The sequence below is a fragment of the Canis lupus genome, chromosome 16 (assembly GCF_003254725.2).
Source record: "Canis lupus dingo isolate Sandy chromosome 16, ASM325472v2, whole genome shotgun sequence".
NCBI lineage: Eukaryota > Metazoa > Chordata > Mammalia > Carnivora > Canidae > Canis > Canis lupus.
This window is the reverse complement of record NC_064258.1, coordinates 36,344,334-36,350,522: the sequence shown is the minus strand read 5'-3', so window position 1 is coordinate 36,350,522 and position 6,189 is coordinate 36,344,334. Positions and strand designations below refer to the sequence as shown.

Genomic DNA, 6,189 nt, shown 5'->3' with positions numbered 1-6,189 from the left:
ATGATGGAAAAGGCCATCCAGAGTCACTGTGAGGCACCCGAGCACCTGCTGAACCACCAGAGTGCCTGAGATTTTTCAGAGTGACCAATAGATGATATTCATTTGCTCTCCACTTGGAACTGAAGGATCAGGGGAGGCATTTGGGCTCCCAGGCTGTTCGGCCACAAACCAGCTTTGTGACGTTGGGCAACCCTGAGTCTCTGGATCTTTGTATAAAACCCAGGGGCTGACCTAGATGCTGCATGGGGCCATTCTGTGATTGGACTGGTATAAACCTGGTTCTACCAAGTCCCAACAGTTATCATAGAGATATTTTCCACTGTGTGGCTCTTAACCTGGTTATTTGCGGCCATCTCCTCTTGGTGGGAACCAAAGGAACCACACATCTACCACCATGGACACCTGGTCCAGGCAAAAGCGGAGAGAAATCATCCCAAGGCAGAGGAGCCACAGGAGGGAGAAAAGTATGGGGAGAGAAAAAAATAAACAGAGAAAAGGCAGACTGATTAAAAGGTTGGTGAAGTTGGCATTGGCTCAGCGTGACCAGTGCTGGTGACCTCAGCTGGTCTGGTAAGATAAGGAAACTTTAATGAATTTTGCTTTAACTTGCACCTCTCTCTCTCCTTCTCCTCCCCTCCCCCACCAAACCAGCTGTTTCCCTCTTCTAGGTTACAATATTTAACATAAATACACAAGGTTTGCTCAGCCAATCTATCCCACCGAGGAGACCCTCGGGTGGTTGGAATTAAATCAGATTTTTTTTTTTTTTTTTTTTTTTTTTACTTACTTGGCTGGAGTTGGTACTTGCCCATCTGGCTGAAACAAGAGGTGTATTTTTCTGCTGTGCAAATGCATGTTAATAATAAAGCTGAAGAATTAAAAATCAACTTTTCATAAGAGTTTAGGTAGTTCAGAACTGTAAGGAAAAGAAGTAATTTGCTTATTGTCATTACTTAAAGCAGCAGCATTGTGTGTTCTTTGGGTCTTTGCCTTTTTGCTGGACTCATACCTATGGCCAGGAAAATAATCATATAGAGAAAGAGTCTAATGAAAATAGTTTGACAACAGTCTTGACCAGGACAGCCTGGCAGCTTCTGTGGATCCTGCTCTGTACCGTTGATAAGCCTGGCATCGCCATCTCTCTCTATGGATTATTCATCTCAAACAGCATTTATTGTGTGCTTTCCAGTAGGCCCTGTACTGGGGACAGAACTACTAATAAAATGTTCTTCCCTACCAAGTTTATTGTGTCCCTTAAAGTAATACATGTATATTAAAGAAAATTCGGGGGGAAAAATCTAATATAACTGCTGGTAGCATTTTGATGTATTTTCTTCCTGGGTAACATAAAATATGTATGTGGTTATAATAATGCTGAATATAAAACATTTTATCCTGCTTTTTCTGAATGAGGCCTTTTTATTAACGCTAGCGGCTAGGATGCAAAAAGGTAGAGGGAAGAGTTTCCAGAACATTCCAAAGTCCAGAGCAGGTTGATCCATCAATGCAAATGAGGGCCTGGAGTATTTTGAGAAATCATCTTAAGGGTCTTTAAAAAAAATTTATTTAAATTCAATTTGGCAACATATAACACCCAGTGCTCATCTCATCATGAGCCCTCCTTAATGCCCATCACCCCATCTCCCACCCACCCTCCTCCCCTTCTGCAACCCTTTGTTTGTTTCCCAGAGTTAGGAGTCTCCCATGATTTGTCTTTTCTAAATTTTCACCACTCAGTTCCCCCCCTTCCCTTATGGTCCTTTTCACTATTGCTTATGTTCCTTAAGGGCTTTGTTTGTTTGTTATTCTAAGATGTTCACCATTCCCCTCTTCCTCATTCCCCACAACACTATCCCACCACACTATTGTCCAGGGGGCAATGAGCTAAGGATATGCTAATGATTCAGAGTCTGACACCATAGGCTGAGACAACAGTTTCTAAGGAGTCAGCTGCTAAGCCAGCTCTCCACCTCCTCCTGAGGACACAGGTGGTCTCACAGGTTACAGGCCAAGAGCCCCCAATGGTTGAAGTGCTGCCTTTATCTCTCTCTCTCTTTTTTTTCTTTTTTAAAGGTTCTAGTGCTGCCCAGGGAGTGGAGATTATTTGAGGCTATAATCTTTTTTTTTCTTTAAAGATTTTATTTATTTATTCATGATAGTCACAGAGAGAGAGAGAGAGAGAGAGAGAGAGAGGCAGAGGGAGAAGCAGGCTCCATGCAGGAAGCCCGATGTGGGATTCGATCCTGGGTCTACCAGGATCGTGCCCCGGGCCAAAGGCAGGCGCTAAACCGCTGCGCCACCCAGGGATCCCTAAGGCTATAATCTTGCATCAGATGCTAAAGAATCCCCTTTCGCTCTGTTCTGGTATCGGTTGTCAGTACATAAAATAATAAAAGCCTACAAATAACTTCTTGGTAGGGGACCCAGTCCAAACTCTTAAAATAATGCCAACCTGCGGCAGAGGTCAGAGCCTCTGAGGAGACCAACCTCGATGCCTCCTCCTGGAGTTGGTCTTGCTCTGTAATTCTCATTTGACTTACCTGGGCACCAGGTGCATCCAGGTGTGCAGAGCTTAGAACTTGTGCAGTCTGGGAGCCCTCTATACAGGAAGCAAATAAATAAATAATATAGAACTTGGTACAAAGTTTTGGAAGTGTCCTAGGCAAGTGAGAGGCCCCTTCTCTTGACTTTCTTAAATTCTCATGAACCTACTGCTAGCTGTCACTTGTACCATCCTGCCCTGTGGGAGGTGGCTTCCCTGTCTCCATGTCAGAGGGGTCAGGTTGGAGCAAGAGAACACTGTCTCCCCATATCAGCTGGTATTTTCAAAATAAACATAAGCAAAATGCCTGGAGAGGGTTAGAGAAAATAAAAATGATGTGAAAATTGTCAGGATTCCACAGTGAAGTGTCTGAGTCCACAGAGAGGACTAGGAGAATCACCATACTGCCTGGAATCCTCTTAAATGGCATGAGCTACATAATGGCCCCAAAGATCTCATTCAACGTTCTGTAAGTCTTGTCGCCTGGGCTTCCTGCTCCCACATGATGAGTACCTTCAGTGTCCCTGGTCTGAGGAGGGACAGGATTGGTCTTGTTCTTCCCTGATATCCCTACAAATTCCCATCCTGTCAGAGCTCAGAACATTGATGGAGTCAAACCTCCCAGAGGTTCTGTTTCCTGCAGGGGGTTTCCTGCCAAGGTCCTCATGTGTGTTGAGGGGGGAAGTAAGTTGTTTACAATGGTGCCTGGCACCTCATAAGCTCTGTATGTTTGTCGTTACTATTACTAATAGTCTAAGGTCGGCTGACCTTGGTGATTCATAAAAGGGCTTTCAAAGGAAATCCAGATTCATCCATAAGCCCTGAATTCCTGAATTGTGTTTTTAAAGGTCCATCCACAAAGGTTGTAGAGCCTAGGGGCTGACACCATATATTACCACATGTAACAAGTCATCCAAACATATGGTCAGGAGTGGCGGTGGTGATCTTTTGGAGGAGCTCTGGGCTTGCTAACACAATTTAGGGTCAGTTCTAATAAGGCAATTCCTACAGGGTTAATTAACCTCACCATACAACATTTGAGATTTCCTCTCTCAGACTATCAAGCATCTTCTAAATCTAATATGACACATTTATTGTGGTGTTTATTGAGCTCCTACTATGTACAAGGCTGTGGGTTAGAGACAGGTAAGGTATATGAGATCATTCATATAACAAGACCTAAATTATTTTATACATATAAGTACCAGGCAACACACGATGTGCTTTAGATCCATGGGCTCCTTTTGACGCTCAGAGTAGTCTTTAAGGTAGAAATGATTAACCCCATCATAAAAAGGAGAAACAGAATCAAAAAGGTTAAATACTTTTTTCCAAGGTCATATTCTAATGGCTATTGGAGTTAGGATTCATACCCTCGTCCCCTGCTTTAAACTGTATTTTTATCATTATGGGCATCATAGATTTGAAGAAACAATGAATTGCTGTCTTGCTACCTCAGCATGTCTATGCCTCCTTAACTGGATAGATTTTGAATCAAAATGAGGAACTAGATGTTATTATTTACTGGATTGAAAAGCAAGATGGGATTACAGATGTATTTTTTTATTTATAATTCATTTTTAGTATACAAGTAGTTCATGCTTATGGAAGAAAATCTTTTGAATGAAGAAATTGATTAATACAAAAATAATTAGTTAGCCATTATTGTATTGTCCAGAAATAGCAATTGTAAACATTTTGGTGTACACTTCCTTCCCTTTATTTACATCCAATAATTTGTTCTTAAAATTGGAGTCCTATTACATTTTTGGCTTTATAATCTACTTCTCTAACTTAACATTAGATCATGAATATTTATTTCCCTGATATAGTTAAAGAATAGTTTGAATATTTAAATATTCTGTAAAACAAAATTTTGATGACTTCCTAAAATTCCATCATATGGATAGACCATAATTTATCGATTTGTTCCTCAGTTTCCTTACTTCTAGAGACAGGCCTTTCATAAAGGAGTGTGCATTTTGTGTGTTGCTGAAGGGCTCCCGTCAGTTTGGGGGAAGGCTGAAATCCAGCTGGGCTCAGGGTGGAATCGGCTAAAAGGAGCAGGCCAAAGAACATCTTTTTCTAATTAATACAAAGGCTCTAGAAGCCAGCAACAGCCTTAATAATAGATAATACTGTGCTGAATTGAATACAGAAAAGTCTTGAATATTATCTGCTATTTGCAATTTCTACCAGCAGAACCTGAGTTTTATGGTTTCAGGTCTTACATTCAAGTCTTTGATCCATTCTGAAATTAACTTTGTATACAATGTAAGATAGTGGGCCAGTTTCTTTCTTTCTTTCTTTCTTTCTTTCTTTCTTTCTTTCTTTCTTTCTTTCTTTCTTTCTTTCTTTCCTTTCTTTCTTTCTTTCTTTCTTTCTTTCTTTCTTTCTTTCTTTCTTTCATTTATTTATTTTAGAGAGAGAGAGGTAGAGAGTGTGAGGGGAGGGGCAGAAGGAGAGAAAGAGAATCTTAAGCAGGCTCCATAGCTTTCTAAGTATACTTTTAAATCAAAGAGTATGATACCTCCAGCTTTGTTCTTTTTTCTCAACATGGCTCTGGGTATTTGGGGTCATTTATGGTTCCATGCTAATTTTAGGATTCTTTATTCTAGTTCTTTGAAAACTGCCACTGGTATTTTGATGGGAACTGGATTGAATCTGTAGAATGTTTTGGATATGTGGATATCCATATTAATGCTATCGCCTGCATTAAATTCTGTGCCTCTTTTTACAAATGAAAAAATATATATATATATTTTTTGGTAGCTCCAGGGTTTATTATCCTGTGCCACGGCACAGGCACTGGGGCTTGCCCACGGTGCTCCTGATGTATGAAGCCCAGACATTCTGCCAATTTTTCTTGAGCAATGACAACAGGACATTGACAGCTACGTGGATGTTGTACACAAGCTCATCATCTGTCATCTTCACATGGCCACCAGCCAGGGCCAGACATGGCACCCTCTTCATCTGGTAGTCGATGGTGGACTTCATCTGCTTTGGCCACCATGTTCTCGTTGTGGGTCAGCAAGGAAGGGATCTTGCCAGCCTCATTCAGGCCTGGGACTAGGATTGGAGGGATCTGCTTGATTGGAGATTCTGAAACCAAAAAGGCATCATACTGCTTGGCTAGCTTCTTGACTAATTTTTTGTTCTTGAGTCTCTTCAGTATCTCAATGTCCATGTGAGAAATATCCACTGCCTTGACCTAATCACAGTGCTGCTGGTCCCCCAAAACACATACGGAGAACGTGGAGGGCAGAGAACTTGGGGCGGCCTGATGGTGCCTGAGAAGCGTCTGTCCTGAGCGTCATAGTTCTTCAGGATGCTCTACAACTCCAATGTCTCCAAAAACCTTGTGCTTGTGCTGGTTCTGGTGGAGGACTTCCTGCACTGCTTCTACAGGGTGTCTCTGGAGACTTTGCTGCTCATGGTTCCTTGTGCTACAGTAACCAGAAAAGAGAAAAATTCATTATTTTTATGCGTTATGAAATGATCCCCACGATACGTCTAGTTACCATCTGTCACCATATAAAGCTATTGTGATTTTAATGACTGTATTTCCTATAAATGACATTCTCATGATTTATCTCAAAACTGGAAGTTTGTACCTTTTAATCCCCTTTGCCTATTTTGTTATC

General features: G+C 41.4%; 1 pseudogene; it reads right to left on the bottom strand.

The window, feature by feature from the left end:
• Positions 1 to 5,326: 5,326 nt before the first annotated feature.
• LOC112671125 (60S ribosomal protein L10a-like) lies at positions 5,327 to 5,980 on the bottom strand (annotated as a pseudogene).
• Between the last annotated feature and the right edge of the window lie 209 nt (positions 5,981 to 6,189).